Raw genomic sequence first — 15,281 nt, 5'->3', positions numbered from 1 at the left:
AAAGTTCTGGTTCCCAATCCAGTTATGTGAAAGGTGGATTCTGTAATTGCTAGTACAATATTAAATTAAGTTCCCTTGGAAAGAAACTTGAAAAAGGTCCGTCTCCCTCTTTTTCTCTTCCTTTTTTTCCTCCTCCTTCTTCTTTCTGTCCCAAACAGTGCTAAGGAATATCTCAAAGTACAATGACTATGGAGAGTTATATTTCCACAAAATTGCTTTGTTTTTCTTAATTAAATTACCCCAACTATCTATATTTACTAATGCTACAGTTAGATATTCAACCTGTTTTTCCCCTTCTTTTTCTTATTGATTATTTTATTTATTTACATTTCAAATGTTGTTCCCCCCTTTCCAGTCTCCCCTCTGCAATCCCTCCAACCCATCCCTCCTCCTCTTTTCCTCTATGAGGGAGCTCTTGTCACCCACCCACCCACTCCTGCGTTACCAGTCTAGCATCCTCTTATATTCGGTCTTTAAAAAACTTTGTAAATAGGACAGGCCTATATTTGTGAAAAATACTGTCTTTTCTGTTTGCTATTTCATATCAATCAATCTTAAGTTTTCTTTTTAATTATGCAAGGAGTCCAAAAACAATCTATATGAAAAATTCAAAACGGTAAGTCATCAGATGAAAGGCAAACTATCAGAAGAGAAGCAATTCAATACAATTTTTAAAAAAATGGGATGAGTAGACCCTTTAATACTTTGAAATTCATAAATTATGCATGTGAGATTCTCTCGGTTTGAGTCTTTGTTTGAAGGAAGGACTATCTCTGGGTCTTCTCCCACATGCATTCCTGCTGGCCCTGCCTTATCCAGATAGCTGTATGCTACTTTACTTAGTCCAAGCTTTTCTTCCCATCTATAGGACTAGAGAAACACTGGTTTTCCTGTGCTCCAAACCTGCTGTGTGCATTCGCTCAGTACCTTATCTGCAGGGGATCCTCAGCGCTCTGTCTGCAGTGAGGTTTTAGGTTTTAGGCTGTTAATTATTGTGTTTACGAATGATTGATCTTACGTGCTCTCATTTGTTAAAGATCTGATTAATAGTGTTTCTTGTCACTATTTTTTTTCTCCAAAACTCTCATTAAAAAGTAGCAAATCTTCTGGCCAAATAATAATCCTTTAATTTGTTTAAAAATAAAAAATGATTATTTTAACGATAAAAAAGGTTCTCTATGATCTTTATCTAAATTTTAGATATTTTTCTGACTTCAGTGACAGTAGGCTCATGAAGCTAAGAAAATTTCCCAATATTTTATTAGTTTATGTCCTAATTTATGGCTTTAATTAATCTAGTGCTTCTGTTGTCTTAAGAACAGACTCTGTTCCTTATATCATAAAGGTACATTTCCTAAGTATCTTTTCCACTCAGATTTTAAGGTACTATAACTAGAGACTGAGATAATGCTTCAACTAGAAAGATTTACTTCATTTGGAGATAAATTTTAAAAGTTATAAAAATTCTAATGTACATTGAGCTATACTTTTCTTATGCATGATGAAAAATAATAATAAAACTGTATCTATTTCCGAAGAAATCTTCTAACCATAATCTGCCTCTTATTCTCCTGATGCTAAAGAATGGAGACCAGATTCAAGGGGAAACTTGCTCTAACGTATGAAGAGAACTTCCTGATTCTACATTTCATAAAGTTAAAGCAAAGTTCTTTTTAAGCTTAAAAGTTTAACATCAATTCAGAGACAAATCATTCAATGCTTTGAAAGCCAAATGATTGGATATTTAGTCAAGTTTTTTTTTGCAGCATATTTTAAAATGCTGTAGTTTGACGAATTGCTATGCTAACAATTTAAAGATATTTCAGTATTTTTGAATAGTTTAATTGTCAAAAACTCATTTTCATACTTATTTTAATATTACACGTCTTTATGTTGACTCTCATAGTAAATCTATCCATGCCCCACTCGCCCCCCTGGTGCCATGTCCTAAACTTATATTCTTACTTTCCACTCAAATTTCTTCAGAAGCATCATTACTTATGTGCTTGCCTTTCTATATTTCATTTTTTTTCAAAATAGCTCAAGTATGTTAGACACTTGAGTAAAACCATTCTTTTACAGAATAAGACTGTTAGTTTTCATAGAGCTTCCTTACAAGTGGGATGTGAAAATAATTTTGGGTTAGCCAACTCTTACTTTGTGCAGAGTAACATACTCAGCAAGACTGCACTGTTACTCACCTTGCATTGCTTAGCTTTTCTGTGTGGAAGATGTTTACTCAGGACAGTTCTGAGCTGGAGTAATCAAATGTGTGCTTCACTAATAAAACAGCAGCAGCAGCAGCAGCTGCAGCAGCAGCAGCAACAACAACAACAACAGCAGACTTAGGGTTGAGGAAAATTAGCTTGGTGGAGGAAGGGTACTTGCTTAGCTTATGCAAGGCACTGGTCTGCATCCTTAGAAATGCATAGATACACACACAGTCTCATATAGAGACACACACAGAGATATACTCACAGATGTTCCCTTACTCTTTCCACAAGTTTAGCAGACTAAGCTCTCATCAACTGTAGATCCTGTGAGCATAGATATGACATCATGCTTAAGAACCCAGGGTATTTGGAATATTAGTAATCTCTTTGGGGGATTTGCTTCCTTGTTAATTAGTCAACCATTGGAAACTTGTAAAGTCTGTATGAATGAGGTAGGCTGTAGCACAATGTAAAGGAAAGGCATTGTCTCAGTATTTTAATTTTGCTTCACAGTCTTATTGCCAAAGTTTACTGTTTCCACAGACAATCCAGAGTCCTGTCACAGAATAAGTTTGTTATCGTGCTCATCTGTGCAGGTACAGCCAGGATATACCATGTCTGTAATGCTGGTAGCTATTTGTAAAGATGTTTCAAAAGGATAACTGCCCATATTGAAACAGATAGTCCAAAGTTGTGTTTAGTAGCAAAAAACCTGAATTTAGAGCTAAGGATTTTCTTTACTATTCACAAGAAACTAATACTGTTGCTGCCTTTAACTATTAACGTAAGCATAATTATGCCAATTTAAAGGGCTAGGGAATATCTTGACCAGGCTCCTGACTAGAAGGAGTATAAGGAACATTGGTTTTATGTTAGAAATTCAGAAAGCTGTGGAGGCTATTAGATTCTATAGGTATATTATTATTTTATTTTTCTAGGCCTATATTATCTTATTACCTGTATTAGAAAAGGGAATCCAAGATAAAGTATCTTAGAAGTTTGCCTTTTTATTCTTACTTTCTCATAGTAACACAGTTTTTTTTTCTTTTTCTCTTTTTTAGTTGTTTGATAAAAACCAGAGAGGAGGAAGATGTGATGGCAATGATAAGGAGGACACTTAAGCTTCTCCATCCGAAGATGTAGAAGTATAAGCAGAATCTGTCTGGAAATTAGTTGATCATTTTCCCAGGTCCTTGAGGATCCATTTACTGATTCTGGAAGAGCAGTGTCAGGGGACAGCTCTGTGCTTGTTACTCACTTTCCTTGGGGTTGTGCCCCCCCCTTGTGTGTTTGTGTGTGTGTGTGTGTGTGTGTGTGTGTGTGTGTGTGTGTCTGTGTCTGTGTAAGGTGATATATTTTGTGTGTTTCAAGCATCTCACAGAAATTTAATTAAAGATTAATAATCTGGTTGATTGATTAATTATTTGACAGCACTGTTTCTAACTCCTGTAAGTGTACTTACCATACAGCCAATTAAAAAAAAACTTCCCTGTCTGAAAGGAAGGGATTGCAGTCATCTACCACACACAGATAGGCCTCTGATGTGTCTGTTCTTGTCTGACACTTGGCTAAGCTGTGTCTCTTTTGAAAGAATGTAGCATTTGCACTAATTATTTGAGAATTTGATAACTCAATCTCAATATATTTGATCATATTCACCCCTATACCACTCTTTACACTAATTCCTCCCAGATCTATCTCTATGTACCTATCTTTTCATTTCACTAGTATTGTTACCTGCATGCATATATATTAATATATAAATACAACCTGCTGAGTTTAGTGTTGCACCTAAGTATATGCTTTTAGAGTGATCACATAGTTTTGGACAACTACTTGGGGATCGGGGGGGCCTGATTCATTTAGGGATGATGCCTTGTATATATTTTACTCATGCACATTGATATGTAAAGTGCCATTTACATTCTGCAGGTCCTATTTGGGTTGACCACTTTGCTAAGATTTTATGGGTGTAGCTTTGCTGTCTAATATAGAAGATACAACCTAACAACAGATATACTAGTCTTCTAGCTTTTACAATCTTTCTTTTCCCTCTTCTGAGATGTCACCTGAGCCTTGGGTTATACCTTAAGGGATTTAAAATAAAGTAACAAAAACAAATAGCCTTTCTGCATACCAACAACACACATGATGAAGAAGAGAACCTGTCATACGCTCATTCACAAACATCTAAAAAAAAAACCCCCACAACATCTAGGAATAAAACTATACACGGGGGTGAAAGACCTTACAATGAAGACTTCAATTCTCTGAAGAGAGAGATTGGGACATACATATTTTTGTCATTTATAACAATATAAATTGAATAGCAGATAATTATTTTAAATGAAATGAACCAGGCACAAAGAAACATCAATAGGATCCTATGTGGAATCTTAAAAAGGCAAATTCACAGAGATTCAAAGCAAAATAGTGGTTACCCAAGACTAGGAAGAGACCTTGAGAGGCAGAGATGGTAACAATTGATCACTGGGTATTAAGTTACAGTAAGATAGGAGCAGAAAAAATTCCTGTTGTATTTAACAATAGTCAATACAAATTTTGATACTATGCTGTACAATTTTAAAAGTTGTAAGTAAAAATTTTGAATTTTATCCCTCTAAAAGAAATCAGAAATGACGTCAGACTGGACCTGATGAAAGTGTTACCAGATAAACAGATGTATCATCACATGCTGTTGCCAGATGTTGTTCTATTACGATATATAATTTTTATGTATTGGCTTCAATAAATTTAATTATAAAAAGTTTTAAATACTTTTTGGTATTTAAATGAGTGGCTAGTTCATAGAAACAAAACTGCATGAGGTAACTCTTGAGAACAAGCTTTATTAGTAGATGTACAGGTTCATGACTACATCCAACCAGGAATCCTAAAAATGAGACAGTGTAGAAGAGTTATAGAATCATACTGGAAGAAGCATCATGAAGTCATTAAGGTAGAGAGAAGCTTCAATTCTGAAGAAGAAGGGGAGTTTCTATCTTTTCTAGGTTTTGAAGGATCGAGCCTGGCTTAGCTTACATGGCAGGAGTCAAAAGACATGAAGGGATTGATAACTGGTTAGTCTTGGAAAGCAGATGGGAAGCTGGCCTTGCTTTCCTGTTTTACCTGTGAGTGCTAACGGTTGTTAGCTTTTGTTGAGATTTTGTCTTTCAGGGAGACTGCAGGGTATGAGGCTTGCTTGCACCAAGAAAAACCAGGTAAAACCTTGCCCCAAGCCCTTTTCCCCCATATCCCCTTAAAGCACACTCAACAACTTTAAACTGCACCCCACCCCCTGGACTCCATTTTCCAGCCTGAAACTCTGCCTGCTTTTGGGGAGGCCTGCTGACACCAGAGACTACAGACCATGCTGATTCTAGGGATCCAGAGGTAAGCAATCAAAACCCCAGAGATGACACCAGCCAGAAAAACCCAGAGGACACCCCTTACTAGATGTGAATGCCTACTAGTTACCAGAAACTCAGACCACTCAGGCCAAAAAAACAGAAGAAACAGAAATCAAGGGGGAAAAATCTGAAAAACCCCATCCGCAAAAGATTATCTCAGAAATCAGCATCCAAACCTATATAACTACAAATCCTAGATGGCTAAAGGATAGTGTAATGATATAACCAACAACAGACAGGGCGACAGGGCACCGCTGGAGTCAAGCTATCCTACTATAGCAAGTCCTAGATATCCTAACACAGCTGAAGCATGAGAAGATGACCTGAAATTCAGCCTTATGAAGAAGATTGAGGTCTTTAAAGAGGAAATGAATAAATCCCTTAAAGAAAAACAGGAAAACACAGATAAACAGGTGAAGGAAATGAATAAATCTGTTTAAGACCTGCAAATGAAAATAGAAATAATAAAGAAAACACAAACAGGGAATCCTGGGGATGGAAAAAACTAGGTAAGAGAACAGGAACTACAGATATAAGCATCACCAACAGAATACAAAGGATGGGAGGAAGACTCTCAGGTGTAGAAGATGTGATAGAAGAAAATGTTAATCTAAAAAGTTCCTGACACAAACATCCAGACAATTTATAATTTAGGACACTCTGAAAAGACCAAACCTAAGAATATTAGGAAGATAAGAATGGAAAGATTCATGGAGGCAGGAGGTAGAGGGATGGGATAGGAGGTTTCCAGAGGGGAAACTGGGAAGGGGGATAATATCTGAAATGTAGATAAAGAAAATATCCAATAACAAATTTCAAAAAAGAATGAGAAGATTTTCAGATCAACAGTTCAGAAAATATTTTCAACAAAATTATGGAAGAAAATTTCCCTGTAGAGATTCCTACAAACATACAAGAAGCTTACAGAATACCAAAGAGATTGGGTCAGAAAAGAAAACCCTCCTGCCACATTATAATCAAAACCAAAAAGGTAAAAAACAAAGAAGTAAAGTTAAAAGTTGACAGAGAAAAGGGCCAAATAACATATAGATTCAGGTGTGGTGTAGTCTCTTAGAGACCACAGAAATCAGCCCAGACTACTATACACAGCAAAACTTTCAATCAGCATAGATGGAGAAAACAAAATATTCCATGACAAAACCAAATTTAAATAACATCTTTCCATTAACACACTATTCTACAGAGGATACTAGAAAAAACCTCCCAATACAAGGAGGTTAGCTACACCAGAGAATAGACAGGAAATAAATACACACCAGCAAAAGCAAAAGAAAGGAAATATACTCATGCCCGTGCACGAGCATGCGCACACACACACACACACACACACACACACACACACACACACACACACCGTGACCATCAAAATAAAAGGAACTAAAAATCATTGCTCATTAATATTTCTTAAAAATCAATATGCTCACTTCCCCAATAAAATGAAATGGGCTAACAATCAATTTGAAAACAGGAACTGCTATTCAGCTGGATATGAGAAACACACCACAGCATTAAAGGGAGACATTACCTCAGAGAAAAGGACAAAAAATAATTTTTCAAAAAAATACACTCAAGAAGCAAGCTGCAGTAACCCTTATAATACCTAATATAGACTTTCAACCAAAATTAATCAAAAGAGATGGAGAAGGACACTCCATTCTCATAAAAGAAAAAATCTATGAAGATGACATCTTAATTCTGAATATTTATGCCCCAAATGCAAGGGCACCCACATTTCTAAAGAAACATTAATAAAGCTTAAATCAAATATCAAACCTCACACATTAATAGTGGGTGACTTCAACACTCCACTCTCACCAATGGACAGGTCATCCAGACAGAAACTAAACAGAGAAATAATGAAACTATCAGAGGTTATGCGTCAAATAGACTTAATAGATATCTAGAAAAAATTCCACCAAACACAAAAGAATATATCCTCTCAGTACCTCATGGAACCTTCTCCAAAATTGACCATATACTTGGTCACAAAGCAAATCTCAACAGATATGAAAAAAATAAAAAAAACTGCTTGTATCTTATCAAACCACCATTTATTGAAGCTGTATTTCAACAACAGAAACAACAGAATTACTACAAAACTCATGGCAATTAAACAGGTCTACTCAATGTTCACTGGTCCCTTTCCCGTTTTCTGGGCCAACATCCCCCTAACCCCTCCCCCTCCCCTTCTATATGCATGTTCCCTTCCCCATCCTCCCCCCATTACCACCCTCCCCCCAACAATCACGTTCACTGGGGGTTCAGTCTTAGCAGGACCAAGGGCTTCCCCTTCCACTGGTGCTTTTACTAGGCTATTCATTGCTACCTATGAGGTTGGAGTCCAGGGTCAGTGTCGCGCGCCCAATGTCCCGCCAGCAAGAACGACGCGCGGCAACAGGATTCTTCTGCGAGCAAGCCTTTACTGTGTTACAGCTCTTCTTAGTGTTACAGCTCTCTTAGTGTTACAGCTCTCTTGAACAGGGACTCCGAGCAGCAAAATCGCTTGGCTTATATAGACAACAGTATGCTAATTATCTCTCAGGGATTGGTGGGGCTTGGATCACCCCACTACTTGTCCTCCAGGGATTGGCGGAGAATGAATCACCTCATTAGCATATTAACAGTCAACTAATACCTGGTGCATAAACCGCACATGTGCAGTACCGCTGTTCACCACTAGAGGGAGCCCTAGCAAGGGGACAAGCCTGCACATGCGCAGTAAGTCGTTTATATCCAGACAAGGCTGGATGTCGGCGCCATCTTTGTTTCGCCGCGCCGCTCTCTACATCTCCCCCTTTTTTGTTTAATAAAATGACTGGTCTAGATCTGGGTGTCACGTCAATCTTGTCATTGCTCCTGTCTTAGGTCGTTCTCATCCAAACTCGGCCTTACCCGTCATAGAGTTACCCTATCGCCACCGGGCCCCGTGTCTTAGGTTGGTCCGAGTTCGAGGAAAGTTGCCCGTCCCTGGATACAATGACTCCACATGACTGTGACAAAAATGATCTAGGGCGAACTCTTGATCTTTCAAAGAGGCCAGCCATGTTGGGAGAAGCACCCTTTTTAATGGTGGTCATAGCCTGGTAAACAACCACTTTGTGTCTGGCATGTTCTCTTTTTAAACAGCCAATAAGCCAGAGACCTACTCCGCATCCCAGGAGGACAATAGCTCCCCGGGACAAACATGCCCGCCCACTCCTTGAAAAGGGAGAAAGCATTGGTAATCCATGAGGTAAAGTCTTCAACTGTGATGGGGTCCAGCCTAGTGCTGTTGAGGACAGCAATCTGCATCAGCAATTGTCTTGATAGTTGCTCTGCTTTCATGGACCAGTTTCCTTTCAGATAATTCGAGATTTCTTTGCTCTGTTGAAAATTCTGAGAAAAGTTAGCTCACAAAGGAATAATGCATAAACCTCTAAGGGAGGAAACACAAGACAGCTGTGTCATATGATACAGTGCTTCAATTTGTTCTTGAACTAAATCTATCCTTTGATTGGCTAATAGAAGGCCAGATGCCAAATGGGTATTAAATTCTTCTTGTATCTCTAGCACCACTGCAGTTCTTTCTACAATCTGATTGACAGTCTCAGCCGTCTGTATTTGATTGGTCATAGCGATTTCAGCTGTGGTAGCTGCGGCAGCAGATAGCACAATGGCTGAAATTATGGCTGCCGTAATTCCAAAATCTCTTTTGGCTCTCAGCAAATTAAGAATAGGAAAGCTATCTGGGTTTGCCTCCACTGGGATTGGCACAAAGGAGGGAATCTTAACCATCACTGCGGTGTCATTAGTGCCATCCCAGCATTCAGCTAAATAGCAGACTACATCAGAGCTATTACAACTTAAAGCACCACTGCTTACATTAGTGCTTATCAGAAAAAAGGTGATCTAGCACATACTGAAGTACTAGTGGCAGTATTATTTACCAAGAGGTTATTATATTGAATATTGATCAACCTGGTATCACCTTTTTCTGGTAGCTGAAACATTATACAGCACGAAGTTCTCTCCCATCAACCTAGCAAAGGGGGTCAGGGATGTATATGCCCCTTGCTCATTGGACAGCACCCATTGAAACCAAGACCAGAGATTATGCTTGTCAGTCTTATTCTCAAAACAGTAGAATTGCTATGAACTGGCATGGGTACTGGCCAGGATCTGGCAATAGCCCACAGGGTGAGAGAATTAACCTGTATTACCATTCCCAGTAGTAATAGTAGGGTTCATAGTCTCATCTTCAGGAAGAGCAGAAGGCAATTTTCGAGTCAAACACTCAGGTACCCAAATTGGATTTTCTTGATTCTGCGGAAAAACACAAATCGCTCCCCTAGATCTCGAAATCACGGGATCTGGGCCACGCCATTCATCAGTTAAGACATCCTTCCACTTTACTTCTGCATTAGTTATAGGTGTAGTAGCAGCATGGCGATCCGCAGCAGAGCGGCCATGCGCATCCAAAATTAAGAAATTTAGAGTAAATAGAGCTAAAGAAAGTTGTTCTTTTGGTGTTCGGCTGCTGGCAATTCCCTCTTTTTGTTTTGTTTTTTTTTTTTATAAGCTCTTTTAAGGTACGATGTACCCTTTCCACAATTCCTTGTCCTTGGGGATTGTATGGTAAGCCTGTAGTATGACCGACCTGCATTGTCTGGCAAAATGCCTGAAAGAACTTTGCAGTGTAGACAGGCCCATTGTCTGTCTTGAGACTATCAGGCTTTCCCCAGGCTGCCCATGCCTCTAAGCAATGGCTAATGGCATTACAAGCCTTTTCACCAGTCATCAGAGTAGCGTGTATAATACCGGAACAGGTATCAACAGAAACATGAGCATATTTTAAATTTTACCAGTTTTATGTCAACTTTCTGTTATCAATGTTACATTTTTTTAAACCATATCCAATAACTTAAAAGCCAATAGTCCATAACTAAGGCATGTAGAGAATATTTATACATTTAAAACCAATCAGAAAACAAAAATGAAGTGGCTACACATACCTTTAATATTTAAATCAATCACCATTTTTACTTTTTCTAGCTGTAGTTTTAAGAGAAACACCTTGTCACCTGTTGAGTCCAATAATCACAGTCAAAGATTTTTCTAAGAGAGACAGCGATCAGTTCCGTTACCTTAGAAGCTGTGAAGCTCCTTGTGTCTTTAGGATCGGCTAGTGTAAACATTTAGCCAGCCCCCTGGGGAGCTTGCCCAGCCAACTTAGGCTTCTAGCTACAGATGCAGGCTCCAAAAGCCAATTGAAACTTTTTATTTATTTGTTCCTTTCTTGAAAGGAGTTAAAGCTACATCAATGGGTGAATCAACCAGCATTTAAAATTTTAACCTTTTCTTTTAAACATGAAACACAAAACATTCAAGCAAGGAGAAGCAAAACCCAGACATAAATTGACATACATGGACAGCTTGGTGCACCAAGGACAGACAATAGACACAGAGGAAAAGAACTAGATGGTGTTCCACCAAAAGGACCCAAACATCCTACCTAAAGAACCCAGAACCAGAAATAAGCACTTCTCCAATAGGAGCCAGCAAGGAGGCAAGACGTCTCCCACCTCCTTCTGTTCCCAGGAGAGCTCCAAAAAGTTTAAGCTCATTTCCTTCTTTTGCCAAAGCATCTGTGGAGAGTTCGGGAGGAATGTTTTTCTCAACCCCATTCTCTCTCTTGTCCAGGGTGTAAACTGTCTCTAGTCAGGGTCCAAAGACTAGAAGCATCTGTGAGAATCGACTTTGCTTCTCTAGATTTTAACATAACTCTAAAAGAACACATACACAAAAACATTTTACCATTATTACCTTGTCCACTACCACTACCCCAAATCTTTATCTTTGCACATGCTTTCAGTTTCTGTGATCCTTCTGAATTCTGCTTACTGGGGCCTTTAAAATCTGTATCCACCACCTGAGTTCCCATTCGAGGGGTCAATACGAGTCTGGTGGTCGAACTGAGGTCGAGTCCTGCGCTTCCTTTTGTTGCTCTGCGGGAGGCCCGGGACCCGATGGTTCTACCTTTAGTTTCACTTTCTCTAAGCTGTCGGTGATGCTTTCTAGATTGTCTGACATTTCTAAGGTCAAGGCTTTTAAAGAATATATCTTATTTGTTTCCTGGTCCTGATTATCCTCTTTTTTTATCTCTGCCTTCTCTCTGTTCCTTTTATCTCCTTTTCTTTTCTTTTTTTCTTTGGAGACCTTTTCTCCCTCTGACATACTTTGTTGCTCTGCAAGGACCCTCTGACCTGTCCTAACGGCTCTAACGGCTTCCTCACATTGTTTATCCTCTAAGCAGGCAGGGACCATTTGCCAAAGAGGTTTTGGTCCGGGCTTAAGCTTGCCGTCTGTGGCTTCTCTATCCCACACAAAGAAAAAAAGAAACAAAATTACCAGCCTTGCCCACAAAGGATCCATAACTTTAGGTTTCTTCACAGTGGCTCTCCACCTAGGCCCATATCTTTCTTCCTCATATATGGCTGCCTCTTCCTCTAATTCCTCCTCCTCGGACTCTGACAACTCTTGCTCAGAGTCACTGCCAGACAGTTCTAAGGCTTCTAATTCTTTTAGTGGATACAAAGTATCCTCTCCGGATGACTTGTACTTCGTCCTCCGGGGCACTCTTATTTTTTCCTCCAGCGGCATTTCTTCTGCCTTTTGTATCTCTTTCACTTTTGTTTTAGTAACCTTTTTCTTTTTGCGAGCTCCTAATTTGAGCTCCTAATTTCTCACTCTGCTCCGTTTCTGCCTCTGCTCCGTTTCTGACATGCTCTCTTAAATCCAAAAAGGGGCATGCCTCTTGAAGCCTAATTTCTCACTCTGCTCCGTTTCTGACATGCTCTCTTCCAAAAAGGGGCATGCCTCTCGAAGCTTACCTTTTAATTTACCTTCTCGCAGTTCTGAATCCTCTTCAGCACACTGAAGGGTCCCCTGGCACCGGCGATGTTGGTTCCCGGGTCTCGGCACCACTTGTCGCGCGCCCAATGTCCCGCCAGCAAGAACGACGCGCGGCAACAGGATTCTTCTGCGAGCAAGCCTTTACTGTGTTACAGCTCTTCTTAGTGTTACAGCTCTCTTAGTGTTACAGCTCTCTTGAACAGGGACTCCGAGCAGCAAAATCGCTCGGCTTATATAGACAACAGTATGCTAATTATCTCTCAGGGATTGGTGGGGCTTGGATCACCCCACTACTTGTCCTCCAGGGATTGGCGGAGAATGAATCACCTCATTAGCATATTAACAGTCAACTAACACCTGGTGCATAAACCGCACATGTGCAGTACCGCTGTTCACCACTAGAGGGAGCCCTAGCAAGGGGACAAGCCTGCACATGCGCAGTAAGTCGTTTATATCCAGACAAGGCTGGATGTCGGCGCCATCTTTGTTTCGCCGCGCCGCTCTCTACAGGTCAGTCCATGTATAGTCTTTGGGTAGTCAGCCCAGGATATTCTATTCAGCAAAATTCTCAATTACTGTAGATGGATAAACCAAGATATTCCATGACAAAACAAATGTAGACAATATCTTTCCACAAATCCAGTCCTACAAAGGACAATAAACTCCAACACAAGGAGGGAAACTACACCCTAGAAAAAGCAAAAAGTAATCTTCCTGCAACAAGCTGTAAAGAAGAGAGTCACACAAACATAATTTTACCTCTAACAACAAAATTAACAGGACACAACAATCACTATTCCTTAGTATCTCTTAACATCAATTGACTCAATTCCCTAATAAAAAGACATAGACTAGCTAACTGGATACATAAACAGGACCCAGCATTTTGCTGCATACAGGAAATATACCTCAGGGACAAAGACAGACTCTACTTTTAGAGTAAAAGGCTGGAAAACAATTTTCCAAGCAAATGGTTCTAAGAAACAAGCTGGAATAGCCATTCTAATATCAAATAAAATTGACTTTTCACCAAAAGTTATTAAAAAAAGTTGAGGAAGGACATACAGAGGTTGATGCTAGCAGCCAACCATTGTACTGAGAACAGGGTCCCCATTGGAGGAATTAGAGAAAGAATTGAAGGTGGTGAAGGGGTTTGCAACCCCATAAGAAGAGCAATACCATCCAACCAGAGCTCCCAGGGATTAAATCACCATCCAAAGAATAATTCATGGACAGACCCATGGCCCCAGGTGCATAGGTAGCAGAGGATGACCTTGTTAGGCTCCAATGGGAGGAAGCCCTTGGTTCTGCCAATGATCGACCCTCTCCCTTGCAGGGGAATGTCAGGTCGGGGCGGCAGAAATGGTGGGTGGATGGGTGGGAGAATACCCTCATGGAAGAAGGGGTTGGCGGATGGGTTAAAGGATTTAGAGACATGAAACCGGGAAAGGGGATAACGTTTAAGAAGCAAATAAAAAAATCCAATAAAAAAAAGGAAGGGACGTATAGATCTTTACTGCTCCCCAGGGATCAAAGGCTGGCAGGAACAGAGAAAAGAAGACTGAGTAAGTGTGGACGAAGTTGGAAAGTGGTAGAAGGATTGAACAGCCATGGAGGAGCTGACTATGCTCTGCACCTATAGAATGGTGCTCTGAGGAGTTGTCAAGGGGCGTTCTGCAGCTCCAGCCTGCAGAGAAGAGGCCCTTATACCGGAACTAGAGTCCCAAACAGAGCTGAAAATCACCTCTTTTCACATCAGTACTTTTCCTTTCAGATCCTGTTCAAGCTCAAATTGTATTATGGTCTTGTGAGCTTCCTCTGCTGTCACTTTTAGGGACATGAGGCTAATGATCTACTGAAGACTTCCAGTTCATGAGAAAGGATGATATGAGTTCAGATTCAATCTGCCCATCACCAACTGCCATTCCTTCCAAGGTCATGCAGCTTTGTAGCCTCTCTCCATTATTCAGATACTGAGTCAGAGGGAAACTGTTAAATGAGCCCTTTAGAAGGAAGGAAAGTCACTTTGTTTTTTCATTTGATGAGATCACTGCTCTAAGGTGAACAAGCAGTTAAATGCATACGTAGGTATATGGATGCACACAGTTCTGTAGATGCCTAATCAGCTGTAATAATGTAAAGGATGCCTTGTGATCAACTGTACTAAGGCCAAAAATTACATATCGCAGGATGTGGTTTCTCCATAAAGCCACTTGGCAAAACTTGCTTGATTAATGTCACACCAGGGAGGCGTGACAGAGGTGAGGAGAAGAAAACGGGGTTTAAGTGAAGTAGAATATCTGGATAAGCAATCAGTTATGGAAAAAGCTTAAGGAGTCTATATTACCTTTACCTACTGTTTTAGCAAGATCAAAATTAGTTTCATTCCAAATATCTAATATATTTGTTTTCAGAATATGAGGCTATAGTTCTTTACCTCAAATATAGATGAGGTATTTTTGTAATTAATAAAGAAATTTATCATCTTCATGTTTTCAGGAGCATAGAGTACGAATTTTCTGTAATCAATTCTGATAGTTTATTAGTGTCAGTTGTTTATTTAATTACCGATACAGAACATTGGAGATTTATGAACACAATGAAATTTTTGTATAATGGGCAAACATTATAAATAGATTTAGGAATTTATCAAGCAAAATAAGTTTTGTGATTATTATGCAATTTAGAAAGGTAAGTTTTATCATAATTATGGCCATTTAGTAGGAATGCCTCTGATGATATTAGA

At 39.5% G+C, this 15,281-nt stretch overlaps 1 protein-coding gene across 1 annotated transcript in view; it reads right to left on the bottom strand.

Moving 5' to 3' along the window:
* Window positions 1–15,281, bottom strand: part of Or11g1 (olfactory receptor family 11 subfamily G member 1) — an 18,250-nt gene extending 2,969 nt beyond the window's left edge. Inside the window, exon 1 of the mRNA XM_006251847.5 lies at window positions 7,971–15,281. The gene's annotated coding sequence lies outside the window, so the exon portion shown is untranslated. The remainder of the gene's footprint in view (window positions 1–7,970) is intronic.

Source organism: Rattus norvegicus, chromosome 15 (genome assembly GCF_036323735.1).
Source record: "Rattus norvegicus strain BN/NHsdMcwi chromosome 15, GRCr8, whole genome shotgun sequence".
NCBI lineage: Eukaryota > Metazoa > Chordata > Mammalia > Rodentia > Muridae > Rattus > Rattus norvegicus.
This window is presented reverse-complemented; position numbering and strand designations above follow the sequence as displayed.